This window comes from Panulirus ornatus, chromosome 18 (genome assembly GCF_036320965.1).
Source record: "Panulirus ornatus isolate Po-2019 chromosome 18, ASM3632096v1, whole genome shotgun sequence".
NCBI lineage: Eukaryota > Metazoa > Arthropoda > Malacostraca > Decapoda > Palinuridae > Panulirus > Panulirus ornatus.
The window spans coordinates 46,443,603-46,461,935 of NC_092241.1; the positions used below are offsets into that span (position 1 = coordinate 46,443,603).

General features: G+C 41.7%; 1 protein-coding gene across 1 annotated transcript in view; it reads left to right on the forward strand.

Moving 5' to 3' along the window:
* The window catches only part of shtd (anaphase promoting complex subunit 1), a 596,397-nt gene that overhangs the window by 66,086 nt on the left and 511,978 nt on the right, over nucleotides 1-18,333 (forward strand). The gene's annotated exons all lie outside the window — the stretch shown is intronic.

Sequence of the window (18,333 nt, forward strand, 5' to 3'; positions counted from 1 at the left end):
AATTTTTTCCCCCCCTCCCCCCCCCAATGACCCACCCTTTCCCTTTCCATTTCCACCCGCTCCCAAAACCACCCCGGAATCAAAAAAACATTTCATTTCCCCCCCTTTTTTTTCCCCTTTTTTCCAAAAACCACCCCCCCAATTCTTGACCCTAAACCCCCAATTTACCAAAAACCTTTGCTCTTTTTTCACATTTACTCAAAAATTTTCCTTTTTTCCAAAACATTTTTAAAAAACTCAGTCACCATTTCCTGCATTTTCCCATAAATACCACCCCTGTAAAATAGCGAACCCCTGACCCACTTCCCACCTTCCACCCCCAAACAAATTTCAAATTTCCCCTTTTTCCAAAAACCCCTTTTTCACCTCCCAAACAACCCCCCCCCCCATAAAACAAATTAAAAAAACCCAGGAACATCACCACCCCTCCCAAAAACCCAACATTAAATGAAACCAATCATTTTCCCTTTTCTTCCTACACACAAAACCTTACATCCTCGATAAAAACTTTTCACTGCTTCTAAAAACCCCCCCTCACCCCCAATTTTTTCTTAATCCCTTTCCACAGAGCATCTTTTCAACTCTATCATATCCTTCTCCAGATTCCATAAATGCTACATACAAATCCATTTGCTTTTCTAATTTTTCACATACATTTTTCCCAAAAAAAAACACCTGTTTCCCCCAAAACAAAAAAAAAAAAATCCCTCTACCAAATTTCTAAAAACCACACTGCCTTTTCCCCCAATCTTGCTCTGTCCCGGGTTTCCCCTCCAATCAATACCCCCCCATAAAATTTTTCCCGGGAATACCAAAAAACTTAAAACCCCTGAAAATTTTGTCACTCACTCTTAACCCTTTTCCCTTTTGTAAAAGGGCAAAAGCAGGGATTCCGCCAACCCTTTGGGAAACCTCCCCCTAGTCATACATAATTAAAAAACCCTTTTAAAAACCATAAACAAACAGTAACCCCCTTTTTTAAAAAAATTTCCTGCAAAAACCAAACCAAACCCCTTGTTTGGGCTTTCTCTTCCCAAAGTTTTTTCCTCCCTTCCTCTTTTACCAAATCATTTTCCCAACCCCCTCTCACTTTGCACCCCAACCTCACCAAAAACACCCCAAAAATATCTCCACTCTATCTCAAACACATTAAACAAACCCAAAAAACCACTCCTTTCTCCTTCTACACACCCTACTTGTTATCACCCCCTTTTGCCCCTTCATAATTTTCCCCCATTTGCTCCATTTGGGTCTTAGCACTTTTTTTTTACCCCCTTTCCAAAAAATTTTTTTAAAACCCAAAAAAATTTAAGAAAACCTCCCCCCCAAAAAACCCAAAAATTTCCCCTTTTTTTTCACCTCTTCACCTTTCTCTTACCCCTGTCTCTTTCTTTTATACTTCTCCCACCAATTGTTTTTTTTCCCCTGCAAAAACGTCCAAACCTCTCTCTTCTCTTCACTAATACTTTTACTTCTTCACCCCACCACTCCCCAAAACCCTTTTTAAATTTAAACCCACCTCCCCTCTTCTCATCCCCCAAACCTTTTTTGCCAATCCACATGTTCCCTAAATACACCCAACCCTATTTTATTTTTTGCCATATAAATTATTCCCGCTTTTTCCCCTTTTTTTCCTTTTAATTATATTATTAAATAAATAAAATTTAAAATATATATATATAATATAATATATATAATTTTTAATTTAAAATTTTATTATATAGTAAAATTTTTTTTTTTTTTGTTTTGCCGGGCCTTCCCTTTGGAGTACGCAAAAAACCCAACAAAAAATTTCCCCAACCCACCCCCATACCCCTGAAAATACATACTCCACAAACCCAAATATAATCCCCACACAGTTTTCCCCATTTTTTCCCCCCAAACGTTTAATTAAAAACCCTAATTAAAATCCCCCTGCCAGAAAACGTAAACCCCCGGTAAAAAACCACACAAACCCAATTCACTCTTTTCCCTTTGGCCCCCTCCTTTCCCCCTCCTGAAATGTTCGGCCCCCGATCACACAAAATCTTTTTCATTTCCATTTTTCCACCCCCAAATTTTTCCCCCCCCACTTCTCCCCTTCCCTCCACCTTTAAACACATATTTTCCTTTTGGGGAAATTTTTCCTCACCCCTTTCCCCAAAGTGCCCAACCCTTTCCCCAAAACACCCTTTTCCTCTCTAAAACCACGTTCTTTTTTTTCCCCAAAAACTTTCCCCAAAACCCAAAATTTTACTTCCCCAAACAAACCACCTCCCCACCCCACAATTGGGAGGTGAAGTTTGGTATGGAGAAAAACTGGAGGAAGTGATAGTGTTTTTAGATATCTGGGTGTGAGATTCTGTCAGCGGTATGGAACCTGGAAGCGGAAGTGGATATAGTGGTGGGGGAGGGGGTTTCAGCGAAAATTTTGGGAGCCTTGAAAAATGTGTGGAAGTCGAGAACATTATCCGGAAAGCAAAATGGGCTAATAGGGTGATTGAATGGAATTCAGTGGCGACTCTCTCTCCTACACCAGAATGAAGACCGCGGTTACCCCCCCCCAAAGAGACCTTAGTGCCACCCGAACCCGGCACGACTCGCACAGGCTCTCTGGTCCGTGCTCGAGCTGCTGTAGCACGCCCCCCCCAGGACCGGCCCTGGTACGCGGGCCTGGAGGAAACTGAGCCGCATGTTTGAGGACAATGTTTGGTGTGAGGCTGGTTGATCGCAGTAAGTAACGTAAGGGTAAGAGAGAGTGTGAAATAAAAAAGAGGTGGTTGAGTGAGCAGAAGAGGGTGTTATTGAAATGGTTTGGGCACATGGAGAGCATGAGTGAGGAGTAGATTGACCAAGAGGATTATATGTGACGGAGGTGGAGGGAACGAGTAGAAGAGGGAGACCAAATGGAGGTGGAAAGATGAGTGAAAAATTATTGTGTGAACGTGCCTGAACATGCAGGAGGGTGAAAGGAGGTCAAGAATAGAGTGGAATTGGAGTCATGTGGTATACAGGGTTTGACGTGCCTTGTCATGGATTGAAGCAAGGACATGGAAGCGTCTGGGGTAAACCATGGAAAGCTGTGTAGGTTTTATGTTTTGCGTGTCTGAACGTGTTTATGTACATGGTATGGGGGGGAGGGGGGGGGGTTGGGCCATTACCTTTCCGTCTGTATCCTTGCGCTACAACCTCACAAATCGCAACACAACTGCCGTGAGAACAGCGACAAAGTATAAAAAAAAAAAAAACTAAATATATATATATATAAATATAATATATATGTTTGATTGATAAGAGTGGGCAGAATAGGGTGTTTTGGTCCGAGTTGGTGTGCAAATGAGAGGGTTATGGAAAATGATTTGTTAAACAGACAATGAGGTAGAGAAAGCTTTGCAGAAATGAAAGCCGCAAGCAGCAGGTTTGGATGGTATAAGCAGTGGAATTATAAAAAGGGGGTGACTGAATTGTTGACTGGTTGGTAAAGGTTATTTATGTAATGTATGACTCATGGTGAGGTGCCTGATGAATGGCGGAAATGCGTGCATAAGAGCCATTGACAAAAGGCAAAGGGGATAAGAGTGAGTGCTCCAATTACAGAGGTATAGGTTTTTGTTAGTATTCCTGGTAAATAATATGGGAGGGAATTGATTGAGAGGGTGAAGGCATGTACAGAGCATCAGATTGGGGAAGAGCAGTTTGGTTTCAGAAGTGGTAGAGGATGTGTGTATCAGGTGTTTTGCTTTGAAGAATGTATGTGAGAAATACGATAGAAAATCAAATGGATTTGTAAGTAGCAATTTTATGTGATAGGAAGAAGGCAAATGAAGAGTAGATAGAGGATGCTCAGTGGAAGGTATTAAGAATATAGTTGTGGGAGGAAAGTTGTAGAAGCAGTGAAAAGTTTTTATCGATGGATGTAAGGCATTGTACGTGTAGTGAAGAGAGGAAAGTATTTGGTTCTCAGTGAATGGGTAGTTTGCGGCAGGAGTGTGTGATGTCTCCATGGATGTTTACTTTGTTAATCGATGGGGTTTGATAGGGAGGTAAATGCAAGAGTTAAGGAAAGAGGGGCAAGTAAGAAGTTCAGTTGGGGATGAGAGAGCTTGGTGAAGTGAGTCAGTTGATGTTCCGCTGATGATACATCGCTGGTGGAAGTGTGATTCATGTGAAAACTGCAAAGCTGGTGACTGAGATTTAGGTAAGTGGTGTGAATAAGACAGTTAATGAGTAAATGTGAATAAGAGGCAAGGTTATTAGGTACAGTAGGGTGATGGGTCAAGCTCAAAATTGGAGGGTGAATATGAAGGAGAAAAACTGTAGGAAGTGAAGTGTTATTAGATATCTGGGAGTGGATCTGGCACGATGAACCATGGCAGCAGAAGTGGATCATAAAGTTTGGGGAGGGGGCGAACAATTCTGGGGGCCTTGAAATGATGGTTAGGAAGTGAGTAACATTATCTCGGAAAGGCAAAAATGGGTAATGTTATTGACGGAATAGTGGGATCCTACAATGTTGTATGGATTGCAGGCATGTCTATATAGAGTTGTGCGCAGGAGGATTGATGTGCTGAAATGACATATTGAGGACAATGTGTTGGTGTGAGTGGGTTAGGATCGCGTGATTAAACGTCAGGGTAATGAGAGATGTGTGGATAAAAAAAGAGCGTGGGAAAGAGAGAGCAGAAAGTGGTGTTTTGAAGTGAATTGGCACATGGAGAGAATGAGTGAGGAAGATGACCAAGGATATAGTGACGGAGTTGGAGTGGAATGAGGAGAAGTAGGATACAAATGGGAGGTGGAAATGTGTAGTGAAAAAAGATTTTGTGTGATTCGGAGCCTGAACCATGCAGAGGGAGAAAGGCGTGCAAGGAAATAAGATGAATTGGTAACGATGTGGTATACCGGGGTAGACTTGCTGACAGTGGATTGAAATAAAGGCATGTGAAGCTTCAGGGGTAAAACCATAGGAAAGCGGTGTAGGACGTATAAATGCGTGTTGAGGACGTAATGTAATCCAGTGATGTGGGGCGGTGGGGCCATTACATTCGTTCTGTTTCCTTGCGCTACCTTCGCCAACGCGGGAGACAAGCGACAAAGCAAAAAAAAAAAAAATATATATATCTATAATAATAAGTGGTTTAAGGAAGATGGTAGAAGATGTGTGTATCAGTGTTTGCTTTGAAGAATAGTATGAGGAGAAATATTTAGAAAAGGAAAAGATTTTGTATGTAGCATTTATAAGGAACAGGATAAGGCATAATAGAGAATGTATTAGCGTGCTCTGTGGAAGGTTTTAAGAATATATGGTGTGAGTAAAGTTGTTAGAAGCAGTGAAAATTTTTATCGGAGAGGATGTAAGGCCATTACTTGTAGGAATAGAGAAAGTGAGATTGTTTCTCAGTGAATGTAGGTTAGTATGCAGGGTGTATGATGTCTCCATGGTTGTTTAATTTGTTTATGGATGGGGTTGTTATAGGAGGTGAATGCAAGTGTTAGGGCACTAACTGAGAGCAGGACAGAGGGGGCAAGTAATGAAGTCTGTTGTGGATGCGAGAGCCTTGAGAAGTGATTTTCAGTTGTTGTTCGCTGATGAACAGCACTGGTGGCTGATTCCATGAGAGAAACAGCAGAAGCCTGGTGAGCAGAGTTTGAAAAGTGGGTGTGAAAAGAAAGTTAAGAGAACATTGTGAATAAAAGCAAGGATAATTAGGTACAGTAGGGTTGAGGTCAAGTCCATTGGGAGTTAAGTTTGAATGTGAAAAACTGGAGGAAGTGAAGTGTTAATAGATATCTGGGAGTGGATCCATGTGCAGATGATGTGAAACCATGGAAGCGGAAGTGATCAATGGGTGGGGGAGGGGGCGAAAATCCTGGCAGCCAAGAAGAATGTGTGGAAAGTACGAGAACATTAATCCTCGGAAAGCCAAAAATGGTTATTTTTTGAAGGAATAGTGGTTCCAACAATGTTTTTTGGGTTTTTGAGGGGGGTTTAAAGGTTTTTTGGGGGGGGGGGTTTTAAAAAAAAATTTTTGGGGAAAATTTTTTGGGTGGGGTTTTTGGGGGGGGAAAAAAAAAAAAAAAAAATTTTTTAAAAAAAGGGGGGGGGAAAAAAAAAGGGGGTTTTTTTTTTGGGGAAAGGGGGGAAAAGGGGAAAATTTAAAAAAATTTAAAAAAAAGGGGGGGGGGGGGGGAAAAAAAGGGGGAAAAAAAATTTAAAAGGAAAAAGGGGAAGGGGAAATTTGGGGGGTGGGGGGGGAAAAAAAAAATTTTTTGGGGGGGGAAAAAGGGGGGGTTTTTAAAGGGTTTTTAAAAGGGTTTCCCCTTTCCTTTTAAAAAAAATTTTTTTTTGGGGGGGGGGGAAAAAAAAAAAGGGGGGGGGGTTTTTTTTTTTTCCCTTTTAAAAATTAAAAAGGGGGGGGGGGGGGGGAAAAAAAAAAAAAAAAAAACTGTTGGGGGGAAAAAAAAAAAAAGGGGGGGGGAAAAAAAAAAAAAAAAAAAAAGGGAAAATTTTTTAAAAAAAATTTTTAAAAAAAAAGGGGGGTTTTTTTTTTGAATTTCCCCCCGGGGGGGGGAAAAAAAATTTTTTTGGGGGGTTTTGGGGGGGGGGGGTTTTTTTTTTGGGGGGGTTTAAAAGGGGGGGGAATTGGAAAAAATTTTTGTTTGGGGAAAAAAATAAGGGGGGGAAACCTTTTTAAAAAAATTGGGAAAATTTGGAAATTTTTAAAAAAAATTTTAAAAAAAAAGGCCTTTTTTAAGGGACCCTTTTGGGTTAAAAGGGGTTTTAATTAGAAGGGAAAAACAAAAATTTTTAAAAAAAAAGGGGGGAAAAAAAATGGGGAAAAAAACCCGGGGGGGTTTTGGAAAAAGGGGGGGGGAAAAAAAGGGGGGGGGAAAAAAAAAAAAAAAAAAGGGGTTTTTAAAAAAAAAAAAAGGGGGGGGGGGGGGGGGGTTTAAAAGTAAGGGGAAAAAAAGGGGGGGAAAAAAAAAGGGGGGGGGGGGGAAAATTTGGGGGGTTTTTGGGGGAAAAAATTTTGGTTTTGAAAAAGGGGGGAAAACCTTTTTTAAAAAAGGGGGGTTTTTTTTAAAAAGGGTTTTGGGGGGGCCCGGGGGGGAAAAATTTTCCAAAAAAAAAGAAGGCAAATTTGGGGGAAAAAAATTTTTGGGGCCAAAAAAATGGGGAAAAAAGGAAATTTTTTTTTAAAAAAAAAAAAAAGGGGGGGGTTGGGCCATTTCTTTCGTCTGTTTCCTTGCGCTACCTCGCAAACGCGGGAGACAGCGACGAGGTATAAAAAAAAAAAAAAAAAAAAAAAAAAAATATATATATATATATATATATATATATATATATATATGGGTGATTATTGGTGCATATGCACCTGGGCATGAGAAGAAAGATCATGAGAGGCAAGTGTTTTGGGAGCAGCTGAATGAGTGTGTTAGTGGTTTTGATGCACAAGACCGGGTTATAGTGATGGGTGATTTGAATGCAAAGGTCAGTAATGTGGCACTTGAGGGAATAATTGGTATACATGGGGTGCTCAGTGTTGTAAATGGAAATGGTGATGAGCTTGTAGATTTATGTGCTGAAAAAGGACTGGTGATTGGGAATACCTGGTTTAAAAAGTAAGATATACATAAGTATATGTATGTAAGTAGGAGAGATGGCCATAGAGCGTTATTGGTTTACGTGTTAATTGATAGGCGCGCGAAAGAGAGACTTTTGGATGTTAATGTGCTGAGAGGTGCAACTGGAGGGATGTCTGATGTCTGAGGGATGTGTTGTGGAGGCGAAGTTGAAGATTTGTAGGGGTTTTCAGAAAAGAAGAGAAAATGTTGGGGTGAAGAGAGTGGTGAGAGTAAGTGAGCTTGGGAAGGAGTACAGAAGTACAGAATGGAAAAAGGTGAGAACAAAGGAGGTAAGGGGAGTGGGGGAGGAATGGGATGTATTTAGGGAAGCAGTGATGGCTTTTGCAAAAGATGCTTGTGGCATGAGAAGTTTGGGAGGTGGGTTGATTAGAACAGGTAGTGAGTGGTGGGATGAAGAAGTAAGATTATTAGTGAAAGGGAAGAGAGAGGCATTTGGACAATTTTTGCAGGGAAAAAATGCAAATGAGTGGGAGATGTATAAAAGAAAGAGGCAAGAGGTCAAGAGAAAGGTGCAAGAGGTGAAAAAGAGGGCAAATGAGAGTTGGGGTGAGAGAGTATCATTAAATTTTAGGGAGAATAAAAAGATGTTTTGGAAGGAGGTAAATATAGTGCGTAAGACAAGGGAGCAAATGGGAACTTCAGTGAAGGGGGCTAATGGGGAGGTGATAACAAGTATTGGTGACATGAGAAGGAGATGGAGTAAGTATTTTGAAGGTTTGTTGAATGTGTTTGATGATAGAGTGGCAGATATAGGGTGTTTTGGTTGAAATGGTGTGTAAAGTGAGAGGGTTGGGGAAAATGATTTGGTAAACAGAGAAGAAGTAGTAAAAGCTTTGCGGAAGATGAAAGCCGGCAAGGCAGCAGGTTTGGATGGTATTGCAGTGGAATTTATTAAAAAAGGGGGTGACTGTATTGTTGACTGGCTGGTAAGGTTATTTAATGTATGCATGTCTCATGGTAAGGTGCCTGAGGATTGGCGGAATGCTTGCATAGTGCCATTGTAGAAAGGCAAAGAGGATCAGAGTGAGTGCTCAAATTACAGAGGTATAAGTTTGTTGAGTATTCCTGGTAAATTATATGGGAGGGTATTGACTGAGAGGGTGAAGGCATGTACAGAGCATCAGATTGGGGAAGAGCAGTGTGATTTCAGAAGTGGTAGAGGATGTGTGGATCAGGTGTTTGCTTTGAAGAATGTATGTGAGAAATACTTAGAAAAGCAAATGGATTTGTATGTAGCATTTATGAATCTGGAGAAGGCATATGATAGAGTTGATAGAGATGCTCTGTGGAAGGTACTAAGAATATATGATGTGGGAGGCAAGTTGTTAGAAGCAGTGAAAAGTTTTTATTGAGGATGTAAGGCATATGTACGTGTAGGAAGAGTGGAAAGTGATTGGTTTTCAGTGAATGTAGGTTTGTGGCAGGGGTGTGTGATGTCTCCATGGTTGTTTAATTTGTTCATGTGTGGGGTTGTTAGGGAGGTGAATGCAAGAGTTTTGGAAAGAGGGGCAAGTATGCAGTCTGTTGGGGTTGAGAGAGCTTGGGAAGTGGGAAGTGAGTCAGTTGTTGTTCGCTGATGATACAGCGCTGGTGGTTGATTCATGTGAGAAACTGCAGAAGGTGGTGACTGAGTTTGGTAAAGTGTGTGAAAGAAGAAAGTTAAGAGTAAATGTGAATAAAAGCAAGGTTATTAGGTACAGTAGGATTGAGGGACAAGTCAGTTGGGAGGTAAGTTTGAATGGAGAAAAACTGGCAGAAGTAAAGTGTTTTAGATATCTGGGAGTGGATCTGGCAGCGGATGGAACCATGGAAGCGGAAGTGAATCATAGGATGGGGGAGGGGCGAAAATTCTGGGAGCCTTGAAGAATGTGTGGAAGTCGAGAACATTATCTCGGAAAGCAAAAATGGGTATGTTTGAAGGAATAGTGGTTCCAACAATGTTGTATGGTTGCGAGGCGTGGGCTATGGATAGAGTTGTGCGCAGGAGGGTGGATGTGCTGGAAATGAGATGTTTGAGGACAATATGTGGCGTGAGGTGGTTTGATCGAGTAAGTAATGTAAGAGAGTAGAAGAGGGTGTTTTGAAATGGTTTGGTCACATGGAGAGAATGAGAGAGGAAAGATTGACCAAGAGGATATATGCGTTAGAGTTGGAGGGAACGAGAAGTGGGGGACCAAATTGAAGGTGGAAAGATGGAGTGAAAAAGATTTTGTGTGATTGGGGCCTGAACCTGCAAGAGGGTGAAAGGCATGGAAGGAATAGAGTGAATGGGAACGATGTGGTATACCGGGGTTGACGTGCTGTCAGTGGATTGAACCAGGGCATGTGAAGCGTCTGGGGTAAACCATGGAAAGTTGTGTGGGGCCTGGATGTGGAAAGGGAGCTGTGGTTTCGGTGCATTATTACATGATAGCTGGAGACTGAGTGTGAACGAATGGGGCCTTTGTTGTCTTTTCCTAGCGCAACCTCGCACACATGAGAGGGGAGGGGGATGGTATTCCATGTGTGGTGAGGTGGCGATGCGAATAAATAAAGGCGGACATTATGAATTATGTACATGTGTATATATGTATATGTCTGTGTGTGTATATATATGTGTACATTGAGATGTATAGGTATGTATATTTGCGTGTGTGGACGTGTACATATATACATGTGTATGGTGGTGGGTTGGGCCATTCTTTCGTCTGTTTCCTTGTGCTACCTCGCTAACGGGGAGAGAGCGACAAAGGAAAATGAATAAATAAATGAATATATATATATATATATATATATATATATATATATATATATATATATATATATTATATTTTTTTTATTATACTTTGTCGCTGTCTCCCGCGTTTGCGAGGTAGCGCAAGGAAACAGACGAAAGAAATGGCCCCCCCCCCCATACACATACCTAATAACCTTGCTCTTATTCACATTTACTCTTAACTTTCTTCTTCCACACACTTTACCAAACTCATATATATATATATATATATATATATATATATATATATAAGAATATATGGTGTGGGAGGCAAGTTGTTAGAAGCAGTGAAAAGTTTTTATCGAGGATGTAAGGCATGTGTACGTGTAGGAAGAGAGGAAAGTGATTGGTTCTCAGTGAATGTAGGTTTGCGGCAGGGGTGTGTGATGTCTCCATGGTTGTTTAATTTGTTTATGGATGGGGTTGTAAAGGAGGTAAATGCAAGAGTCCTGGAAAGAGGGGCAAGTATGAAGTCTGTTGGGATGAGAGAGCTTGGGAAGTGAGTCAATTGTTGTTCGCTGATGATACAGCGCTGGTGGCTGATTCATGTGAGAAACTGCAGAAGCTGGTGACTGAGTTTGGTAAAGTGTGTGGAAGAAGAAAGTTGAGAGTAAATGTGAATAAGAGCAAGGTTATTAGGTACAGTAGGGGTGAGGGTCAAGTCAATTGGGAGGTGAGTTTGAATGGAGAAAAACTGGAGGAAGTGAAGTGTTTTAGATATCTGGGAGTGGATCTGTCAGCGGATGGAACCATGGAAGCGGAAGTGGATCATAGGGTGGGGGAGGGGGCGAAAATTTTGGGAGCCTTGAAAAATGTGTGGAAGTCGAGAACATTATCTCGGAAAGCAAAAATGGGTATGTTTGAGGGAATAGTGGTTCCAACAATGCTGTATGGTTGCGAGGCGTGGGCTATGGATAGAGTTGTGCGCAGGAGGATGGATGTGCTGGAAATGAGATGTTTGAGGACAATGTGTGGTGTGAGGTGGTTTGATCGAGTAAGTAACGTAAGGGTGAGAGAGATGTGTGGAAATAAAAAGAGCGTGGTCGAGAGAGCAGAAGAGGGTGTTTTGAAATGGTTTGGGCACATGGAGAGAATGAGTGAGGAGAGATTGACCAAGAGGATATATGTGTCGGAGGTGGAGGGAACGAGGAGAAGAGGGAGACCAAATTGGAGGTGGAAAGATGGAGTGAAAAAGATTTTGTGTGATCGGGGCCTGAACATGCAGGAGGGTGAAAGGAGGGCAAGAAATAGAGTGAATTGGAGTCATGTGGTATACAGGGGTTGACGTGCTGTCAGTGGATTGAAGCAAGGCATGTGAAGCGTCTGGGGTAAACCATGGAAAGCTGTGTAGGTATGTATATTTGCGTGTCTGGACGTGTGTATGTACATGTGTATGGGGGGGGGGGGGGTTGGGCCATTTCTTTCGTCTGTTTCCTTGCGCTACCTCGCAAACGCGGGAGACAGCGACAAAGTATAAAAAAAAAAAAAAAATATATATATATATATATATATATATATATATATGTTTGATGATAGAGTGGCAGATATAGGGTGTTTTGGTCGAGTTGGTGTGCAAAGTGAGAGGGTTAGGGAAAATGATTTGGTAAACAGAGAAGAGGTAGTGAAAGCTTTGCAGAAGATGAAAGCCGGCAAGGCAGCAGGTTTGGATGGTATTGCAGTGGAATTTATTAAAAAAGGGGGTGACTGTATTGTTGACTGGTTGGTAAGGTTATTTAATGTATGTATGACTCATGGTGAGGTGCCTGAGGATTGGCGGAATGCGTGCATAGTGCCATTGTACAAAGGCAAAGGGGATAAGAGTGAGTGCTCAAATTACAGAGGTATAAGTTTGTTGAGTATTCCTGGTAAATTATATGGGAGGGTATTGATTGAGAGGGTGAAGGCATGTACAGAGCATCAGATTGGGGAAGAGCAGTGTGGTTTCAGAAGTGGTAGAGGATGTGTGGATCAGGTGTTTGCTTTGAAGAATGTATGTGAGAAATACTTAGAAAAGCAAATGGATTTGTATGTAGCATTTATGGATCTGGAGAAGGCATATGATAGAGTTGATAGAGATGCTCTGTGGAAGGTATTAAGAATATATGGTGTGGGAGGAAAGTTGTTAGAAGCAGTGAAAAGTTTTTATCGAGGATGTAAGGCATGTGTACGTGTAGGAAGAGAGGAAAGTGATTGGTTCTCAGTGAATGTAGGTTTGCGGCAGGGTGTGTGATGTCTCCATGGTTGTTTAATTTGTTTATCGATGGGGTTGTTAGGGAGGTAAATGCAAGAGTTTTGGAAAGAGGGGCAAGTATGAAGTCAGTTGGGGATGAGAGAGCTTGGGAAGTGAGTCAGTTGTTGTTCGCTGATGATACAGCGCTGGTGGCTGATTCATGTGAGAAACTGCAGAAGCTGGTGACTGAGTTTGGTAAAGTGTGTGGAATAAGAAAGTTAAGAGTAAATGTGAATAAGAGCAAGGTTATTAGGTACAGTAGGGTTGAGGGTCAAGTCAATTGGGAGGTGAGTTTGAATGGAGAAAAACTGGAGGAAGTGAAGTGTTTTAGATATCTGGGAGTGGATCTGGCAGCGGATGGAACCATGGAAGCAGAAGTGGATCATAGGGTGGGGGAGGGGGCGAAAATTCTGGGGGCCTTGAAGAATGTGTGGAAGTCGAGAACATTATCTCGGAAAGCAAAAATGGGTATGTTTGAAGGAATAGTGGTTCCTACAATGTTGTATGGTTGCGAGGCATGGGCTATGGATAGAGTTGTGCGCAGGAGGATGGATGTGCTGGAAATGAGATGTTTGAGGACAATGTGTGGTGTGAGGTGGTTTGATCGAGTGAGTAACGTAAGGGTAAGAGAGATGTGTGGATATAAAAAGAGCGTGGTTGAGAGAGCAGAAGAGGGTGTTTTGAAGTGGTTTGGGCACATGGAGAGAATGAGTGAGGAAAGATTGACCAAGAGGATATATGTGTCGGAGGTGGAGGGAATGAGGAGAAGTAGGAGACCAAATGGAGGTGGAAAGGTGGAGTGAAAAAGATTTTGTGTGATCGGAGCCTGAACATGCAGGAGGGTGAAAGGCGTGCAAGGAATAGAGTGAATTGGAACGATGTGGTATACCGGGGTTGACGTGCTGTCAGTGGATTGAATCAAGGCATGTGAAGCTTCTGGGGTAAACCATGGAAAGCTGTGTAGGTATGTATATATGCGTGTGTGGACGTATGTATATACATGTGTATGGGGGTGGGTTGGGCCATTTCTTTCGTCTGTTTCCTTGCGCTACCTCGCAAACGCGGGAGACAGCGACAAAGCAAAAAAAAAAAAAATATATATATATATATATATATATGTGGTTTAAGAAGTGGTAGAAGATGTGTGGATCAGGTGTTTGCTTTGAAGAATGTATGTGAGAAATATTTAGAAAAGGAAATGGATTTGTATGTAGCATTTATGGATCTGGAGAAGGCATATGATAGAGTTGATAGAGATGCTCTGTGGAAGGTATTAAGAATATATGGTGTGGGAGGTAAGTTGTTAGAAGCAGTGAAAAGTTTTTATCGAGGATGTAAGGCATGTGTACTTGTAGGAAGAGAGGAAAGTGATTGGTTCTCAGTGAATGTAGGTTTGTGGCAGGGGTGTATGATGTCTCCATGGTTGTTTAATTTGTTTATGGATGGGGTTGTTAGGGAGGTGAATGCAAGAGTTTTGGAAAGAGGGGCAAGTATGAAGTCTGTTGGGGATGAGAGAGCTTGAGAAGTGAGTCAGTTGTTGTTCGCTGATGATACAGCACTGGTGGCTGATTCATGTGAGAAACTGCAGAAGCTGGTGACTGAGTTTGGTAAAGTGTGTGAAAAGAAAGTTAAGAGTAAATGTGAATAAGAGCAAGGTAATTAGGTACAGTAGGGTTGAGGGTCAAGTCAATTGGGAGTTAAGTTTGAATGTAGAAAAACTGGAGGAAGTGAAGTGTTTTAGATATCTGGGAGTGGATCTGGCAGAGGATGGAACCATGGAAGCGGAAGTGGATCATAGGGTGGGGGAGGGGGCGAAAATCCTGGCAGCCTTGAAGAATGTGTGGAAGTCGAGAACATTATCTCGGAAAGCAAAAATGGGTATGTTTGAAGGAATAGTGGTTCCAACAATGTTTTATGGTTGCGAGGCGTGGGCTATGGATAGAGTTGTGTGCAGGAGGATGGATGTGCTGGAAATGAGATGTTTGAGGACAATGTGTGGTGTGAGGTGGTTTGATCGAGTAAGTAACGTAAGGGTAAAAGAGATGTGTGGAAATAAAAAGAGCGTGGTTGAGAGAGCAGAAGAGGGTGTTTTGAAATGGTTTGGGCACATGGAGAGAATGAGTGAGGAAAGATTGACCAAGAGGATATATGTGTCGGAGGTGGAGGGAACGAGGAAAAGTGGGACACCAAATTGGAGGTGGAAAGATGGAGTGAAAAAGATTTTGTGTGATCGGGGCCTGAACATGCAGGAGGGTGAAAGGAGGGCAAGGAATAGAGTGAATTGGATCAATGTGGTATACCGGGGTTGACGTGCTGTCAGTGGATTGAATCAGGGCATGTGAAGCGTCTGGGGTAAACCATGGAAAGCTGTGTAGGTATGTATATTTGCGTGTGTGGACGTATGTATATACATGTGTATGGGGGTGGGTTGGGCCATTTCTTTCGTCTGTTTCCTTGCGCTACCACGCAAACCCGGGAGACAGCGACAAAGCAAAAAAAAAAAAAAATATATATATATATGCTCTGTGGAAGGTATTAAGAATATATGGTGTGGGAGGCAAGTTGTTAGAAGCAGTGAAAAGTTTTTATCGAGGATGTAAGGCATGTGTACGTGTAGGAAGAGAGGAAAGTGATTGGTTCTCAGTGAATGTAGGTTTGCGGCAGGGGTGTGTGATGTCTCCATGGTTGTTTAATTTGTTTATGGATGGGGTTGTTAGGGAGGTGAATGCAAGAGTTTTGGAAAGAGGGGCAAGTATGAAGTCTGTTGTGGATGAGAGAGCTTGAGAAGTGAGTCAGTTGTTGTTCGCTGATGATACAGCGCTGGTGGCTGATTCACGTGAGAAACTGCAGAAGCTGGTGACTGAGTTTGGTAAAGTGCGTGAAAGAAGAAAGTTAAGAGTAAATGTGAATAAGAGCAAGGTTATTAGGTACAGTAGGGTTGAGGGTCAAGTCAATTGGGAGGTAAGTTTGAATGGAGAAAAACTGGAGGAAGTAAAGTGTTTTAAATATCTTCGAGTGGATTTGGCAGCGGATGGAACCATGGAAGCGGAAGTGAATCATAGGGTGGGGGAGGGGGCGAAAATCCTGGGAGCCTTGAAGAATGTGTGGAAGTCGAGAACATTATCTCGGAAAGCAAAAATGGGTATGTTTGAAGGAATAGTGGTTCCAACAATGTTGTATGGTTGCGAGGCGTTGGCTATGGATAGAGTTGTGCGCAGGAGGGTGGATGTGCTGGAAATGAGATGTTTGAGGACAATGTGTAGTGTGAGGTGGTTTGATCGCTTAAGTAATGTAAGGGTAAGAGAGATGTGTGGAAATAAAAAGAGCGTGGTTGAGAGAGCAGAAGAGGGTGTTTTGAAATGGTTTGGGCATATGGAGAGAATGAGTGAGGAAAGATTGACCAAGAGGATATATGTGTCGGAGGTGGAGGGAACGAGGAGAAGTGGGAGACCAAATTGAAGGTGGAAAGATGGAGTGAAAAAGATTTTGAGTGATCGGGGCCTGAACATGCAGTCACCAGTCACCAGCTTCTGCAGTTTCTCACCTGAAGCAGCCACCAGCAATGTATCATCCACGAACAACAACTGACTCACTTCCCAAGCTCTCTCATTCACAACAGACAGCATACTTACCCCTCTTTCCAAACCTCTTGCATTCACCTCCCTAACATAACCCCATACATAAACAAATTAAACAACCATGGAGACATTACACACCCCTTCCAGAAACCAACATTCACTGAGAACCAATCAATTTCCTCTCTTCCTACACGTACACATGCCTTACATCCTCAATAAAAACTTTTCACTGCTTCCAATATCGTACCTCCCTCACCATATATTTTTAATACCCCCCACAGAGCATCTCTATCAACTCTCTCATATGCCTTCTCCAGATCCATAAATGCTACATACAAATCCATTTGCTTTTCTAAGTATTTCTCTCATACATTCTTCAAAGCAAACACCTGATCCACACATCCTCTACCACTTCAGAAGCCACACTGCTCTTCCCCAATCTGATGCTCTGTACATGCCTTCACCCTCAGTCAATACCCTCCCATATAATTTACCAGGAATACTGAACAAACTTATACGTCTATAATTTGAGCACTCACTCTTATCTCCTTTGCCTTTGTACAATGGCACTATGCAAGATTCCACCAGTCCTCAGGCACCTCACCATGAGTCATACATACACTGAATGATCTTACCAACCAGTCAACTTTCTTTTGTTAAGGCTTTGAGCACTGCCTTGATTTCTCTTATATCTCTTTGTTTAGCCTTGCCTTTCAGATTACAATGGTTTATGCAGAACAGTCTTTTCATGCTCCATCTAGCCCCATTACCATAAAATCCTTGATAAAACACCAAGCAGAGGATGTACATGGGTAGCTAATAGCAGATGCCATTGTAATGAAAAATTACACTGATCTAACTGAAGGTTCTGAAAACATGAATAGAGAGAGATCATTATCTGGATGGCAAAAATAGGTGTGTTTGAAGGTACAGTAGTCACTACGTTATTATATGGATATAAGGTATGTTCTATAAATACGACTGTGGAGAAGGATGGGTATGTTGAAAATTGAATTTTTAAGACAATGATTTGTGTGACATGGTTTGATTAAGTAATGAAAGGATAAGAATGATGTGTAGTAATAAAAAGAGTGTGGTAGAGAGACCTGAAGAGGGTATGCTGAAATGATTTGGACTTATGGAGAGAGTAAGTAAGGAAAGTTTGACAAAGAGGATATGTGTGTCAAAAGTTAAGGGAACTAGGAGAATGTGGAGACCAAATTGGAGATGGAAAGATGAAATGAAAGATGAAGTGATGTGTGATCAGGGCCTGAACATGGAGGAGGGTAAAGGGCATCCATGGGATTGAGTGAATTGAAACGATGTGGTTTATAAGGGCCTGTGTTCTGTCAGAGGACTGAACCAGGGTATTTGAAGTGTCCAGCATGGAAAGGTCTTTGGGCATGACATCTAGAGAATGGATGTGAGGGGATGCAGCTTTTCTTCATTCGTTCTTGGCACTACCTCACCAATGCAGGAAACAGCGATCAAGTATGAAAAAAATGAATAAACAAATATGTTTCACAAGGAACTTCAAAAATACCAACACAATGAAATGATCTTGAAACAAATAAAAGGACGTGGATGTATAATAGGTAGTTGATATGTGTCTTCATGATGTGATCCCAAGGAATTTGAATTTCGGACAACTGGCAACAGGTAGTTTGGTGGTATCTACCTGGTGCTAGTCATTAATTGCCTGAGAGGGAACCCTGTTAGTGAAGAAGGGGCTTTGGCTATCCAAGGATCAACCAAAACAGTTGAGCAAAAGAGAGCTTCCTTACCAGTTTATGAGGGTATGAATGATCTTTTCCTGATATCCCCTAAAGAATATCCCATGTTCATGGAAAATGCAATAGAGGAGTGAAAAACTGTCTTTGAAAGATGTTCAGGAGCCTAAGTCTTTGCCTAGCACATTCCTTCTTGATTAAAGTCACCAGAAAAATTGTTAAGATAAACCAGAACTATTACTACAGATGCTGTTAAGTTTTTGGAGTAGAGCAGCAATTTTTCAGATAAAAAATCAGAATGTCTGTAAGAATCCTCTAAGTGTAGGTTTATTTTCCAGTTTTTTAGCCAAGTCCAGCAGATTAGCAGATATTTGCATATTTGGAACTTATTGATAATTTTTAAGTTATTTTATT